This window comes from Pseudophryne corroboree, chromosome 12, assembly GCF_028390025.1.
Source record: "Pseudophryne corroboree isolate aPseCor3 chromosome 12, aPseCor3.hap2, whole genome shotgun sequence".
NCBI lineage: Eukaryota > Metazoa > Chordata > Amphibia > Anura > Myobatrachidae > Pseudophryne > Pseudophryne corroboree.
This window is the reverse complement of record NC_086455.1, coordinates 173,009,033-173,027,232: the sequence shown is the minus strand read 5'-3', so window position 1 is coordinate 173,027,232 and position 18,200 is coordinate 173,009,033. Positions and strand designations below refer to the sequence as shown.

Below are 18,200 nucleotides of genomic sequence, written 5' to 3'. Positions count from 1 at the left end.
GGGCATACCAGTAACCGGGGCACTACTCTGGGGCATAACAGTAACCGGGACATTACTATGGGGCATACCAGTAACCAGGGCACTACTATGGGGCATACCAGTATGGCACTACTATGGGGCATACCAGTAACCGGGGCACTACTATGGGGTATAACAGTAACCGGGACACTACTATGGGGCATACCAGTAACCGGGGCACTACTATGGGGCATACCAGTAACCGGGGCACTACTATGGGGTATAACAGTAACCAGGGCACTACTATGGGGCATAACAGTAACAAGGGCACTACTATGGGGCATAAGAGTAACTAGGCCACTACTATGGGGCATAACAGTAACAAGGGCACTACTATGGGGCATAAGAGTAACTAGGGCACTACTATGGGGCATAACAGTAACTAGGGCACTACTATGGGGCATAACAGTAACTAGGGCACTACTATGAGGCATAACAGTAACTAGGGCACTACTATGGGGCATAACAGTAACCAGGGCACTACTATGGGGCATAACAGTAACTAGGGCACTACTATGGGGCATAACATTAAACGGGGCACTACTATGGGGCATAACAGTAACCAGAGCACTACTATGGGGCATAACAGTAACTAGGGCACTACTATGGGGCATAACATTAAACGGGGCACTACTATGGGGCATAACAGTAACCAGAGCACTACTATGGGGCATAACAGTAACCAGGGCACTATTATGGGGCATAACAGTAACTAGGGCACTATTATGGGGATAACAGTAACCAGGGCACTACTATGGGGCATAACAGTAACCAGGGCACGACTCTGGGGCATAACAGTAACCAGGGCACTACTATGGGGCATAACAGTAACCAGGGCACTACTATGGGGCATAACAGTAACCAGGGCACTACTATGCGGCATAACAGTAACTAGGGCACTACTATGGGGCATAAGAGTAACTAGGGCACTACTATGGGGCATAAGAGTAACTAGGGCAATACTATGGGGCATAACAGTAACTAAGGCACTACTATGAGGCATAACAGTACCTAGGGCACTACTATGGGGCATAACAGTAACTAGGGCACTACTATGAGGCATAACAGTAACTAGGGCACTACTATGGGGCATAACAGTAACCAGGGCACTACTATGGGGCATAACAGTAACCAGGGCACTACTATGTGGCATAACAGTAACCAGGGCACTACTATGTGGCATAACAGTAACCAGGGCACTACTATGGGGCATAACAGTAACCAGGGCACTACTATGAGGCATAACAGTAACCAGGGCACTACTATGGGGCATAACAGTAACCAAGGCACTCCTATGTGGCATAACAGTAACCAGGGCACTACTATGGGGCATAACAGTAACCAGGGCACTACTATGGGGCATAACAGTAACCAGGGCACTACTATGCGGCATAACAGTAACTAGGGCACTACTATGGGGCATAAGAGTAACTAGGGCACTACTATGGGGCATAAGAGTAACTAGGGCACTACTATGGGGCATAAGAGTAGCTAGGGCACTACTATGGGGCATAAGAGTAACTAGGGCACTACTATGGGGCATAAGAGTAACTAGGGCACTACTATGGGGCATAAGAGTAACTAGGGCACTACTATGGGGCATAAGAGTAACTAGGGCAATACTATGGGGCATAACAGTAACTAAGGCACTACTATGAGGCATAACAGTACCTAGGGCACTACTATGGGGCATAACAGTAACTAGGGCACTACTATGGGGCATAAGAGTAACTAGGGCACTACTATGGGGCATAAGAGTAACTAGGGCACTACTATGGGGCATAAGAGTAACTAGGGCAATACTATGGGGCATAACAGTAACTAAGGCACTACTATGCGGCATAACAGTAACTAGGGCACTACTATGGGGCATAACAGTAACCAGGGCACTACTATGGGGCATAACAGTAACCAGGGCACTACTATGGGGCATAACAGTAACTAGGGCACTACTATGGGGCATAACAGTAACTAGGGCACTACTATGGGGCATAAGAGTAACTAGGGCACTACTATGGGGCATAACAGTAACTAGGGCACTACTATGGGGCATAACAGTAACTAGGGCACTACTATGCGGCATAACAGTAACCAGGGCATTACTATGGGGCATACCAGTAACCAGGGCACTACTATGGGGCATACCAGTAACCAGGGCACTATTATGGGGCATACCAGTAACCAGGGCACTACTCTGGGGCATAACAGTAACCAGGGCACTACTATGGGGCATCACAGTAACCACAGCACTACTATGGGGCATACCAGTAACCAGGGCACTACTATGCGGCATAAGAGTAACTAGGGCACTACTATGGGGCTAACAGTAACTAGGGCACTACTATGGGGCATAAGAATAACTAGGGCACTACTATGTGGCATAACAGTAACTAGGGCACTACTACGGGGCATAACAGTAACTAGGGCACTACTATGGGGCATAAGAGTAACTAGGGCACTACTATGTGGCATAACAGTAACCAGGGTACTACTATGGGGCATAACAGTAACTAGGGCACTACTATGGGGCATAACAGTAACCAGGGCACTACTATGGGGCATAACATTAACTGGGGCTCTACTATGGGGCATAAGAGTAACTAGGGCACTACTATGGGGCATAAGAGTAACTAGGGCACTACTATGTGGCATAACAGTAACTAGGGCACTACTACGGGGCATAACAGTAACCAGGGCACTACTATGGGGCATAACAGTAACCAGGGCACTACTATGGGGCATAACATTAACCGGGGCACTACTATGGGGCATAACAGTAACCGGGGCACTACTATGAGGCATAACAGTAACCGGGGCACTACTATGGGGCATAACATTAACTGGGGCACTACTAAGGGGCATAACAGTAACTAGGGCACTACTATGCGGCATAACAGTAACTAGGGCACTACTACGGGGCATAACAGTAACCAGGGCACTACTATGGGGCATAACAGTAACCAGAGCACTACTATGGGGCATAACAGTAACTAGGGCACTACTATGGGGCATAACATTAAACGGGGCACTACTATGGGGCATAACAGTAACCAGAGCACTACTATGGGGCATAACAGTAACCAGGGCACTATTATGGGGCATAACAGTAACTAGGGCACTATTATGGGGATAACAGTAACCAGGGCACTACTATGGGGCATAACAGTAACCAGGGCACGACTCTGGGGCATAACAGTAACCAGGGCACTACTATGGGGCATAACTGTAACCAGGGCACTACTATGGGGCATAACAGTAACCAGGGCACTACTATGCGGCATAACAGTAACTAGGGCACTACTATGGGGCATAAGAGTAACTAGGGCACTACTATGGGGCATAAGAGTAACTAGGGCAATACTATGGGGCATAACAGTAACTAAGGCACTACTATGAGGCATAACAGTACCTAGGGCACTACTATGGGGCATAACAGTAACTAGGGCACTACTATGAGGCATAACAGTAACTAGGGCACTACTATGGGGCATAACAGTAACCAGGGCACTACTATGGGGCATAACAGTAACCAGGGCACTACTATGTGGCATAACAGTAACCAGGGCACTACTATGTGGCATAACAGTAACCAGGGCACTACTATGGGGCATAACAGTAACCAGGGCACTACTATGAGGCATAACAGTAACCAGGGCACTACTATGGGGCATAACAGTAACCAAGGCACTCCTATGTGGCATAACAGTAACCAGGGCACTACTATGGGGCATAACAGTAACCAGGGCACTACTATGGGGCATAACAGTAACCAGGGCACTACTATGCGGCATAACAGTAACTAGGGCACTACTATGGGGCATAAGAGTAACTAGGGCACTACTATGGGGCATAAGAGTAACTAGGGCACTACTATGGGGCATAAGAGTAGCTAGGGCACTACTATGGGGCATAAGAGTAACTAGGGCACTACTATGGGGCATAAGAGTAACTAGGGCACTACTATGGGGCATAAGAGTAACTAGGGCACTACTATGGGGCATAAGAGTAACTAGGGCAATACTATGGGGCATAACAGTAACTAAGGCACTACTATGAGGCATAACAGTACCTAGGGCACTACTATGGGGCATAACAGTAACTAGGGCACTACTATGGGGCATAAGAGTAACTAGGGCACTACTATGGGGCATAAGAGTAACTAGGGCACTACTATGGGGCATAAGAGTAACTAGGGCAATACTATGGGGCATAACAGTAACTAAGGCACTACTATGCGGCATAACAGTAACTAGGGCACTACTATGGGGCATAACAGTAACCAGGGCACTACTATGGGGCATAACAGTAACCAGGGCACTACTATGGGGCATAACAGTAACTAGGGCACTACTATGGGGCATAACAGTAACTAGGGCACTACTATGGGGCATAAGAGTAACTAGGGCACTACTATGGGGCATAACAGTAACTAGGGCACTACTATGGGGCATAACAGTAACTAGGGCACTACTATGCGGCATAACAGTAACCAGGGCATTACTATGGGGCATACCAGTAACCAGGGCACTACTATGGGGCATACCAGTAACCAGGGCACTATTATGGGGCATACCAGTAACCAGGGCACTACTCTGGGGCATAACAGTAACCAGGGCACTACCATGGGGCATCACAGTAACCACAGCACTACTATGGGGCATACCAGTAACCAGGGCACTACTATGCGGCATAAGAGTAACTAGGGCACTACTATGGGGCTAACAGTAACTAGGGCACTACTATGGGGCATAAGAATAACTAGGGCACTACTATGTGGCATAACAGTAACTAGGGCACTACTACGGGGCATAACAGTAACTAGGGCACTACTATGGGGCATAAGAGTAACTAGGGCACTACTATGTGGCATAACAGTAACCAGGGTACTACTATGGGGCATAACAGTAACTAGGGCACTACTATGGGGCATAACAGTAACCAGGGCACTACTATGGGGCATAACATTAACTGGGGCACTACTATGGGGCATAAGAGTAACTAGGGCACTACTATGGGGCATAAGAGTAACTAGGGCACTACTATGTGGCATAACAGTAACTAGGGCACTACTACGGGGCATAACAGTAACCAGGGCACTACTATGGGGCATAACAGTAACCAGGGCACTACTATGGGGCATAACATTAACCGGGGCACTACTATGGGGCATAACAGTAACCGGGGCACTACTATGAGGCATAACAGTAACCGGGGCACTACTATGGGGCATAACATTAACTGGGGCACTACTAAGGGGCATAACAGTAACTAGGGCACTACTATGCGGCATAACAGTAACTAGGGCACTACTACGGGGCATAACAGTAACCAGGGCACTACTATGGGGCATAACAGTAACCAGGGCACTACTATGGGGCATAACATTAACTGGGGCACTACTAAGGGGCATAACAGTAACTGGGGCACTACTATGGGGCATAAGAGTAACTAGGGCACTACTATGCGGCATAACAGTAACTAGGGCACTACTATGGGGCATAACATTAACTGGGGCACTACTATGGGGCATAACCGTAACTAGGGCACTACTATGCGGCATAACAGTAACTAGGGCACTACTATGGGGCGTAAGAGTAACTAGGGCACTACTATGCGGCATAACAGTAACTAGGGCACTACTATGGGGCATAACATTAACTGGGGCACTACTATGGGGCATAACAGTAACTAGGGCACTACTATGCGGCATAACAGTAACTAGGGCACTACTATGCGGCATAACAGTAACTAGGGCATTACTATGGGGCATAACATTAACTGGGGCACTACTAAGGGGCATAACAGTAACTAGGGCACTACTATGGGGCATAACAGTAACTAGGGCACTACTATGGGGCATAACATTAACTGGGGCACTACTAAGGGGCATAACAGTAACTAGGGCACTACTATGGGGCATAAGAGTAACTAGGGCACTACTATGTGGCATAACAGTAACTAGGGCACTACTATGGGGCATAAGAGTAACTAGGGCACTACTATGGGGCATAACAGTAACCAGGGCATTACTATGGGGCATAACAGTAACTAGGGCACTACTACGGGGCATAACAGTAACCAGGGCACTACTATGGGGCATAACAGTAACCAGGGCACTACTATGGGGCATAACATTAACCGGGGCACTACTATGGGGCATAACAGTAACCGGGGCACTACTATGAGGCATAACAGTAACCGGGGCACTACTATGGGGCATAACAGTAACCGGGGCACTACTATGAGGCATAACAGTAACCAGGGCACTACTATGCGGCATAACAGTAACTAGGGCACTACTATGGGGCATAAGAGTAACTAGGGCACTACTATGGGGCATAACAGTAACCAGGGCATTACTATGGGGCATAACATTAACTGGGGCACTACTATGCGGCATAACAGTAACCAGGGCATTACTATGGGGCATAACATTAACTGGGGCACTACTAAGGGGCATAACAGTAACTAGGGCACTACTATGCGGCATAACAGTAACCAGGGCATTACTATGGGGCATAACATTAACTGGGGCACTACTAAGGGGCATAACAGTAACTAGGGCACTACTATGGGGCATAACATTAACTGGGGCACTACTAAGGGGCATAACAGTAACTAGGGCACTACTATGGGGCATAACATTAACTGGGGCACTACTAAGGGGCATAACAGTAACCGGGGCACTGCTATGGGGCATAAGAGTAACTAGGGCACTACTATGGGGCATAACAGTAACTAGGGCACTACTATGGGGCATAACAGTAACTAGGGCACTACTAAGGGGCATAACAGTAACTAGGGCACTACTATGGGGCATAACAGTAACTAGGGCACTACTATGGGGCATAACAGTAACCAGGGCATTACTATGGGGCATAACATTAACTGGGGCACTACTAAGGGGCATAACAGTAACGAGGGCATTACTATGTGGCATAACAGTAACTAGGGCACTACTATGTGGCATAACAGTAACCAGGGCACTACTATGGGGCATAACAGTAACTAGGGCACTACTATGGGGCATAACAGTAACCAGGGCACTACTATGGGGCATCACAGTAACCACAGCACTACTATGGGGCATAACAGTAACTAGGGCACTACTATGTGGCATAACAGTAACCGGGGCACTACTATGTGGCATAACAGTAACCGGGGCACTACTATGGGGCTTAAGAGTAACTAGGGCACTACTATGGGGCATAAGAGTAACTAGGGCACTACTATGTGGCATAACAGTAACTAGGGCACTACTACGGGGCATAACAGTAACCAGGGCACTACTATGGGGCATAACAGTAACCAGGGCACTACTATGGGGCATAACATTAACCGGGGCACTACTATGGGGCATAACAGTAACCGGGGCACTACTATGAGGCATAACAGTAACCGGGGCACTACTATGGGGCATAACATTAACTGGGGCACTACTAAGGGGCATAACAGTAACTAGGGCACTACTATGCGGCATAACAGTAACTAGGGCACTACTACGGGGCATAACAGTAACCAGGGCACTACTATGGGGCATAACAGTAACCAGGGCACTACTATGGGGCATAACATTAACTGGGGCACTACTAAGGGGCATAACAGTAACTAGGGCACTACTATGGGGCATAAGAGTAACTAGGGCACTACTATGCGGCATAACAGTAACTAGGGCACTACTATGGGGCATAACATTAACTGGGGCACTACTATGGGGCATAACAGTAACTAGGGCACTACTATGCGGCATAACAGTAACTAGGGCACTACTATGGGGCATAAGAGTAACTAGGGCACTACTATGGGGCATAACAGTAACTAGGGCACTACTATGCGGCATAACAGTAACTAGGGCACTACTATGGGGCATAACATTAACTGGGGCACTACTAAGGGGCATAACAGTAACTAGGGCACTACTATGGGGCATAACAGTAACTAGGGCACTACTATGGGGCATAACATTAACTGGGGCACTACTAAGGGGCATAACAGTAACTAGGGCACTACTATGGGGCATAAGAGTAACTAGGGCACTACTATGTGGCATAACAGTAACTAGGGCACTACTATGGGGCATAAGAGTAACTAGGGCACTACTATGGGGCATAACAGTAACCAGGGCACTACTATGGGGCATAACAGTAACCAGGGCACTACTATGGGGCATAACAGTAACTAGGGCACTACTATGGGGCATAACAGTAACTAGGGCACTACTATGGGGCATAAGAGTAACTAGGGCACTACTATGGGGCATAACAGTAACTAGGGCACTACTATGGGGCATAACAGTAACTAGGGCACTACTATGCGGCATAACAGTAATCAGGGCATTACTATGGGGCATACCAGTAACCAGGGCACTACTATGGGGCATACCAGTTACCAGGGCACTATTATGGGGCATACCAGTAACCAGGGCACTACTCTGGGGCATAACAGTAACCAGGGCACTACTATGGGGCATCACAGTAACCACAGCACTACTATGGGGCATACCAGTAACCAGGGCACTACTATGCGGCATAAGAGTAACTAGGGCACTACTATGGGGCTAACAGTAACTAGGGCACTACTATGGGGCATAAGAATAACTAGGGCACTACTATGTGGCATAACAGTAACTAGGGCACTACTACGGGGCATAACAGTAACTAGGGCACTACTATGGGGCATAAGAGTAACTAGGGCACTACTATGTGGCATAACAGTAACCAGGGCACTACTATGGGGCATAACAGTAACTAGGGCACTACTATGGGGCATAACAGTAACCAGGGCACTACTATGGGGCATAACATTAACTGGGGCACTACTATGGGGCATAAGAGTAACTAGGGCACTACTATGGGGCATAAGAGTAACTAGGGCACTACTATGTGGCATAACAGTAACTAGGGCACTACTACGGGGCATAACAGTAACCAGGGCACTACTATGGGGCATAACAGTAACCAGGGCACTACTATGGGGCATAACATTAACCGGGGCACTACTATGGGGCATAACAGTAACCGGGGCACTACTATGAGGCATAACAGTAACCGGGGCACTACTATGGGGCATAACATTAACTGGGGCACTACTAAGGGGCATAACAGTAACTAGGGCACTACTATGCGGCATAACAGTAACTAGGGCACTACTACGGGGCATAACAGTAACCAGGGCACTACTATGGGGCATAACAGTAACCAGGGCACTACTATGGGGCATAACAGTAACCAGGGCACTACTATGGGGCATAACATTAACTGGGGCACTACTAAGGGGCATAACAGTAACTGGGGCACTAATATGGGGCATAAGAGTAACTAGGGCACTACTATGCGGCATAACAGTAACTAGGGCACTACTATGGGGCATAACATTAACTGGGGCACTACTATGGGGCATAACCGTAACTAGGGCACTACTATGCGGCATAACAGTAACTAGGGCACTACTATGGGGCGTAAGAGTAACTAGGGCACTACTATGCGGCATAACAGTAACTAGGGCACTACTATGGGGCATAACATTAACTGGGGCACTACTATGGGGCATAACAGTAACTAGGGCACTACTATGCGGCATAACAGTAACTAGGGCACTACTATGCGGCATAACAGTAACTAGGGCATTACTATGGGGCATAACATTAACTGGGGCACTACTAAGGGGCATAACAGTAACTAGGGCACTACTATGGGGCATAACAGTAACTAGGGCACTACTATGGGGCATAACATTAACTGGGGCACTACTAAGGGGCATAACAGTAACTAGGGCACTACTATGGGGCATAAGAGTAACTAGGGCACTACTATGTGGCATAACAGTAACCAGGGCACTACTATGGGGCATAAGAGTAACTAGGGCACTACTATGGGGCATATTAGTAACCAGGGCATTACTATGGGGCATAACAGTAACTAGGGCACTACTACGGGGCATAACAGTAACCAGGGCACTACTATGGGGCATAACAGTAACCAGGGCACTACTATGGGGCATAACATTAACCGGGGCACTACTATGGGGCATAACAGTAACCGGGGCACTACTATGGGGCATAACATTAACTGGGGCACTACTATGGGGCATAACATTAACTGGGGCACTACTATGGGGCATAACATTAACTAGGGCACTACTAAGGGGCATAACAGTAACTAGGGCACTACTATGGGGCATAACAGTAACTAGGGCACTACTATGGGGCATAACAGTAACCAGGGCATTACTATGGGGCATAACATTAACTGGGGCACTACTAAGGGGCATAACAGTAACCAGGGCATTACTATGTGGCATAACAGTAACTAGGGCACTACTATGTGGCATAACAGTAACCAGGGCACTACTATGGGGCATAACAGTAACTAGGGCACTACTATGGGGCATAACAGTAACCAGGGCACTACTATGGGGCATCACAGTAACCACAGCACTACTATGGGGCATAACAGTAACTAGGACACTACTATGGGGCATAACAGTAACTAGGGCACTACTATGTGGCATAACAGTAACCGGGGCACTACTATGGGGCATAAGAGTAACTAGAGCACTACTATGTGGCATAACAGTAACTAGGCCACTACTATGGGGCATAAGAGTAACCGGGGCACTACTATGGGGCATAACAGTAACCAGGGCACTACTATGGGGCATAAGAGTAACCGGGGCACTACTATGGGGCATAACAGTAACTAGGGCACTACTATGTGGCATAACAGTAACTAGGGCACTACTATGGGGCATAAGAGTAACCGGGGCACTACTATGGGGCATAACAGTAACCAGGGCACTACTATGGGGCATAAGAGTAACCGGGGCACTACTATGGGGCATAACAGTAACTAGGACACTACTATGGGGCATAAGAGTAACTAGGACACTACTATGAGGCATAACAGTAACTAGGGCACTACTACGGGGCATAACAGTAACCAGGGCACTACTATGGGGCATAACAGTAACCAGGGCACTACTATGGGGCATAAGAGTAACTAGGGCACTACTATGGGGCATAAGAGTAACTAGGACACTACTATGGGGCATAACAGTAACCAGGGCATTACTATGAGGCATAACAGTAACTAGGGCACTACTACGGGGCATAACAGTAACCAGGGCATTACTATGGGGCATAACAGTAACCAGGGCATTACTATGAGGCATAACAGTAACTAGGGCACTACTACGGGGCATAACAGTAACCAGGGCACTACTATGGGGCATAACAGTAACTAGGGCACTACTACTGGGCATAACAGTAACCAGGGCACTACTATGGGGCATAACATTAACCGGGGCACTACTATGGGGCATAACAGTAACCGGGGCACTACTATGGGGCATAACAGTAACCAGGGCACTACTATGAGGCATAACAGTAACTAGGGCACTACCATGAGGTATAACATCTGCAACTGCTGCAGAACGGTGTCTCTAGTAGTATTGGGTCAGGGGATAAATGTTGCTATGTTGCATTTTTTCAAACCAGTGTCCAGCTCTGCTAGACATAAACCTATTACATAGAATCCCCCCTGCACTGTGTGCTTAATAATAATAATAATAATAATAATAATATTTATTGTGGGTGTGTGTGGGTTGGGTGGGGGGGGGGTGTAGGGGGGGAGATTGGGGGCTGTTCATTATAAATTAGAAATAGATTTAGCCATGGCTGCTTAATTGAATTCAATCTGTACAAGTGTCAGGAATCCTCGTATCGCTGCTGCTTGCCCGGTTCCCTAGGACTGTGTGTCAGGCATATGAGACGCCAGGGAGTGCAGGGAGCTGGTTCTCACCTCAGGTCCAGGCTTGGGGATTGTCCCCTGTAATCCAGTAAAACTTCTCTGCATCCAGAGAGCGTCCACCATCACCTCCTGTCCTCCCAGCTCTGCACAGTGTGAGCTTACAATCCTTCATCCCAAGCGTGGCCGCCTCTCCTCCTGCCCCTCCCCGGCTCCTGTGTACAGTATAGAACAGGACTGTATACATCTAGCACAAGGCTGGGGTGTCCGCATGGAGTGAGCCTTGGAAGCAGCGGCAGCAAAAATCAGATACAGGAGAAAACAATGAGCCAGTTATTATAACAGAGACTATAAGTATCGGATCCTCACACAGCACAAGGCTGTAACCAGGCTGTAACTAGTGCTGGATCCTCAGGTTGCCTGGTGCATTGTTCTGTGTGCTGCACGTACCAAAACATATCTATCTATGGAGTACATACCATATCCCGGCTGTCGGTTAACCGGCGCCGATGTCCTGAGCGGTGTCGGGATTCCAGAGTTGGTCACATGACTGCCTCACCTGCCGGAGACTTTTTACTCCACAGTTTTGACTATAAAATTATTATAATAACGCAAAGAAGATATTTCTGATATATTCTTTGTCTTTTTCATATACTTTATATAGTAAAAACTCTGGCGTATACGTTATGTAGTATGACAGGAAAGGCTCTGCCTCACCCGCCTCACCCCACCGCTATCTATCCAGTATACACAGTGTCACCCCCTCTACACAGCTAGGACAATGGCAGGGGAGGGCAATATTTGGGAGTGTGCATGTTACAAATAATGGCTGACCAGTATATGTGTATATATATATATATATATATATATATATATATACTAGGTGCTTCATCGCGCCCTACGGGCGCTCCTCACACCGTCGAAAGGGGCTACGCCCCCTTAACCCCTGCACGCCTTGCTGCGGTTCAATATTTGTATGAGTATTACCTGCATTCCTAGGTTTGTTAGTGGTTAAATATTGCACGACGAAAGTGCTTCCAATGGTGAAGGGGGCGTAGCCCCTTGCGACGGCGTGAACAGTGCCTGCAGAGCCCGATGTACAGAATGTAGCGGGTGCGGGGGGGACCGCGGATGAGGCAGGGAGTATGTAGATGCTGCGAGTGGACGGGGAGGTGGATGCAGGTGTGTGGGGAGGGGGTGCGGGACCTATACCTATGTCATTTTATTTGTAACAATATATAGGACACGGATAAGGATGTATGTGATATAGACATACCCGCATGAAGAGGTAAATGGTGTCATTAGACACAGAGGGGAGTGCTGGTACAATGCGGAGCAGGGGCAGCTGTGTCCTCTCTCTACACCGTACCATCCTTCAGGTGTAGCAACACGGACATGTTGCGCACGCAAGGTCTCCACACGGCCACAGGTGCACCAGTCCCCTCTGCATGCGCTATGTGCGCGCCCCCCTCAGGTGCAGTAGGAGGAGGGGGCGATGGCTGGAGCTGGTACCAGGGCCAATGGGCATGGACAGCGCGGTCATGTGCTCGGTGCTGGGCTTGCGCCCTGCGCTTGCTGTGTGAGGGATAGGGAGGAGGCAGCAGAGCGGAGCATCACCGATATACCGGTAACTATGGGGGGCACCGCAGGGGGTTATGGCTCCTGTACTCCTGGTGAGGGTTTGTCAGGGAGGTATCAAGGAGCCAGTGGTATGGACCTTGTATGGGATACAGGGCGGTAGGGAGGGGATACAGAGACACGAGGCGGTAGGGAGGGGATACAGAAACGCAGGGCCGTAGGGAGGGGATACAGAGACGCAGGGCCGTAGGGAGGTGATACAGAGACGCAGAGCGGTAGGGAGGGGATACAGAGACGCAGAGCGGTAGGGAGGGGAAAGAGACGCAGAGCCGTAGGGAGGAGATACAGAGACGCAGAGCGGTAGGGAGGGGAAAGAGACGCAGAGCGGTAGGGAGGGGATACAGAGCGGTAGGGAGGGGATACATAGACGCAGGGCGGTAGGGAGGGGATACAGAGACGCAGAGCGGTAGGGAGGGGATACAGAGACGCAGGGCGGTAGGGAGGGGATACAGAGACGCAGAGCGGTAGGGAGGGGAAAGAAACACAGAGCGGTAGGGAGGGGATACAGAGACACAGAGCGGTAGAGAGGGGATACAGAGACACAGGGCGGTAGGGAGGGCACAAAGACGCAGGGCGGTAGGGAAGGGATAGAGAGAAGCGGGGTGGTAGGGTGGGGATACAGAGGCGTAGGGAGGAGGGGATACAGAGACGTGGGACGGTAGGGAGGGGATAGAGAGATGCGGGGCGGTAGGGAGGGGATAGAGAGACGCGGGGCGGTAGGGAGGGGATACAGAGATGCAGGGTGTTAGGGAGGGGATACAGAGACGCGGGGCAGCAGGTAGAGGATACAGAGAGGTGGGGCGGCTGGGAGGGGATAGAGAGACGCGGGGCGGTAGGGAGGGGATAGAGAGACGCGGGGCGGTAGGGAGGGGATAGAGAGACGCGGGCGGTAGGGAGGGGATAGAGACGCGGGGCGGTAGGGAGGGGATAGAGAGACGCGGGGCGGCAGGGAGGGGATAGAGAGACGTGGGGCGGTAGGGAGGGGATAGAGAAACGCGGGGCGGTAGGGAGGGGATAGAGAGACGCGGGGCGGCAGGGAGGGGATAGAGAGACGCAGGGCGGTAGGGAGGGGATAGAGAGACGCGGGCGGTAGGGAGGGGATACAGAGATGCAGGGTGTTAGGGAGGGGATACAGAGACGCGGGGCAGCAGGTAGAGGATACAGAGAGGCGGGGCGGCTGGGAGGGGATAGAGAGACGCGGGGCGGTAGGGAGGGGATAGAGAGACGCGGGGCGGTAGGGAGGGGATAGAGAGATGCGGGGCGGTAGGGAGGGGATAGAGAGACGCGGGGCGGTAGGGAGGGGATAGAGAGATACGGGCGGTAGGGAGGGGATAGAAAGACGCGGGGCAGTAGGGAGGGGATAGAGAGACGCGGGGCGGCTGGGAGGGGATAGAGAGACGCGGGGCGGTAGGGAGGGGATAGAGAGACGCGGGGCGGTAGGGAGGGGATAGAAAGACGCGGGCGGTAGGGAGGGGATAGAGAGAAGCGGGGCGGTAGGGAGGGGATAGAGAGACGCAGGGCGGTAGGGAGGGGATAGAAAGGCGGGGCAGTAGGGAGGGGATATAGAGACGCGGGGCGGTAGGGAGGGGATAGAGAGACGCGGGGCGGTAGGGAGGGGATAGAGAGACGCGGGGCGGTAGGGAGGGGATAGAGAGACGCGGGGCGGCTGGGAGGGGATAGAGAGACGCGGGGCGGTAAGGAGGGGATATAGAGACGTGGGTCAGCAGGTAGATACAGAGAGGCAGGGCGGCTGGGAGGGGATAGAGAGACGCGGGGCGGTAGGGAGGGGATACAGAGAGGCGGGGCGGCTGGGAGGGGATAGAAAGACGCGGGCGGTAGGGAGGGGATAGAGAGACGTGGGGCGGTAGGGAGGGGATACAGAGAGGCGGGGCGGTAGGGAGGGGATAGAGAGACGCGGGGCGGTAGGGAGGGGATACAGAGACGCGGGGCGGTAGGGAGGGGATAGAAAGACGCGGGGCGGTAGGGAGGGGATAGACAGACGTGGGCGGTAGGGAGGGGATAGAGAGACGCAGGGCGGTAGGGAGGGGATAGAGAGACGCGGGCGGTAGGGAGGGGATAGAGAGACGCGGGGCGGTAGGGAGGGGATACAGAGATGCGGGGTGTTAGGGAGGGGATACAGAGACGCGGGGCAGCAGGTAGAGGATACAGAGAGGCGGGACGGCTGGGAGGGGATAGAAAGACGCGGGCGGTAGGGAGGGGATAAAAAGACGCGGGCGGTAGGGAGGGGATAGAGAGACGCGGGGCGGTAGGGAGGGGATAGACAGACGCGGGCGGTAGGGAGGGGATAGAGAGACGCAGGGCGGTAGGGAGGGGATAGAGAGACGCAGGGCGGTAGGGAGGGGATACAGAGATGCAGGGTGTTGGGGAGGGGATACAGAGATGCAGGGTGTTGGGGAGGGGATACAGAGACGCGGGGCAGCAGGTAGAGGATACAGAGAGGCGGGGCGGCTGGGAGGGGATAGAAAGACGCGGGGCGGTAGGGAGGGAATAGAGAGACGCGGGGCGGTAGGGAGGGCATACAGAAAGGCGGGGCGGTAGGGAGGGGATAAAGAGACGCGGGCGGTAGGGAGGGGATAGAGAGACGCAGGGCGGTAGGGAGGGGGTAGAAAGACGCGGGGCGGTAGGGAGGGGATAGAGAGACGCGGGGCGGTAAGGAGGGGATAGAGAGACGCGGGTCGGCAGGGAGGGTCCCCAGTGAGGAAGCTGATGAAGAGAGGGGGAAAGTAGTGGAGGGGGAGGGCACCAGAAGAGGAGACTTGTGTAAAGTGGGGACCACACATAGAATCAGTGGGTAGGATGGCCGGAGGGACTCACCGTTGGGGCTGTGGGCGGCTGCTGCAGGCTGGTAAACAGTAGTGTCCAGAGGCGTCACCGGGTCAGTATTACTGTTACACACATCTCTCACCCCCCCCCCCCACGGCCGAAAAGGGGGCATGGCCTAATGCAAAAGGGGCGTGGCCTCGCGGGTCTGTTCTCTCTCGCTCCAGGGGTGTTTCCAGCTTGCCTGTAGATGCTGGCAGCCTCCGGAGACTGGAGTGTGTGTGGCGGCTCTTCTCTGTGACAGGAGGCGAGTGCTGCAGGAGATGACGTCACTGCAGCACTCGCCTCCTGTCACAGCAGGAGAGCGGACAGCTGGATGTGTGCGGAGGAGGCGGCGGGTCTGTGTACTCGGGGCAGGGAGGGCTATGAAAGCCTTCTCCTGCGCCACCCGTCCCTCCTAATGTGTATGCCAGGGGCGGCATCAGCCGTTGTTGTTGGCCCGGCGCCGCGGCCGGGGAGTCAGAGATGCTGATGGGTGGGGGGAGGGGAGGGGAGAGAGAGTGATGGACAGGCAGCAGGAGCAGAGACTTGCTGACTCCGCCCGCCGCTGTGACTCCACCCAGCGTTACGGCCAGGCACAGAGTCACAGATGTAGCCAAATATATAGTGTATATATATATATATATATATATATATATATATATATATATATATATATATATATATATATCTTTGGGCCCATTTTTCCTAATGACGAGCTCCTGCCTCCAGGCATTCTTCTGTTTGGTTCTGCCAGTCATCAGTCACTCCCGTATTCTCATCCTGACCTATCAGATGGCTGCGACACTGCCTATCACCCTCTCGCTCCTGGTGGTCTGTGACTTTGCCCTTTCCTGGTTCATCTTCTACCTCACTGACCCATTTCTGCCTCTACCCCTAACACCACCTCCCACCCACTTCATCCGTCAGTATTCCCTAGGCGTCCGTCCTCTCTCCTGTTCTCACTTCACACCTCCTCTCTTGGGAAAGACACCCTCTCCTCCAGTCTCAAACACCCTCTCTACGCTGATAACACCCAGATTTACCTCCCCTGACCGTCTCCCTCCGTCCTGCCTCCCTGCCCGGTGTACAGGCCAGAAGCGGAGGTGTAACTAGGGCTGATGGCGCCCAGGCTCTACGTCTGCACTCTGATGTCCACAGTACACTACACACCCTGAATGACGTCCGCTATTATGTATAATAATATAATAATAATAATAATAATAATAATAATAATAGTAATAGTACTAAGCCTTGGAGAAAGATACAGTGGATGGATATAAAGTACCAGCCAATCAAACACAGCCTGTAACATGGCAGTTAGGAGCTGATTGGCTGTTACTTCACCTCTCTGCATTTTGCCCTTAAGCTAGACTTCTGCGTGTGGCCTCTCTCTCTCTTTAGCTGGCTGGAGAATGGTGCCGGGTCTACTTTCAGCACAGACCTGTTCCTCTGGATTTCCAGCTCCTCCTCTGCAAGGTGCTTCTGGGGGCTGACTCTCACCACAGGTAATAGTGCTGTGTGCCGCGCACTCCCCTCACACATAGATCATCTCAGGAGACCTCTCACCAGCACAGCTCCTAGCGTGTAACGGCTTCCTCAGGTGACCTCAACGGTCACAGCGGGCTCTTTATTACACTGTGCATGCGGGCAGCCTGGAAGGTTCCTTCATAAAGCCCCATATCAGCGTAGGGCAGAAGTCCCCACACTGTCTCACCAAACAATACATATTATTCCTATATATACTGTACGTACATTAACAATATTCTACTGCATTAACATTGAATGTTCTGTCATTTAGTATTACCCCCTTAGTGGGGCACCACAAGTGGTTTCCTCGTGGGCAGGTCTGCCACCGGAACTAATGGGTCCAATTTAAATCATACAGGCACTGCCCCCACCTTCTCAACATACCCCTCCCCCCTCCAAGGGTATACCAATTGCCCTAAAAGCCTCGCCAATTATATCAGATGTCCCATT

General features: G+C 51.2%; 1 protein-coding gene across 2 annotated transcripts in view; it reads right to left on the bottom strand.

Moving 5' to 3' along the window:
• Window positions 1-17,825, bottom strand: part of GPR68 (G protein-coupled receptor 68) — a 70,811-nt gene extending 52,986 nt beyond the window's left edge. Inside the window, exon 1 of one of the 2 annotated variants that reach the window (XM_063948591.1) lies at window positions 17,665-17,825. The gene's annotated coding sequence lies outside the window, so the exon portion shown is untranslated. Of the gene's footprint in view, window positions 1-11,816; window positions 12,050-17,664 lie in introns of those variants that run through there. The other variant, XM_063948589.1, reaches the window with a different exon arrangement.
• Between the last annotated feature and the right edge of the window lie 375 nt (window positions 17,826-18,200).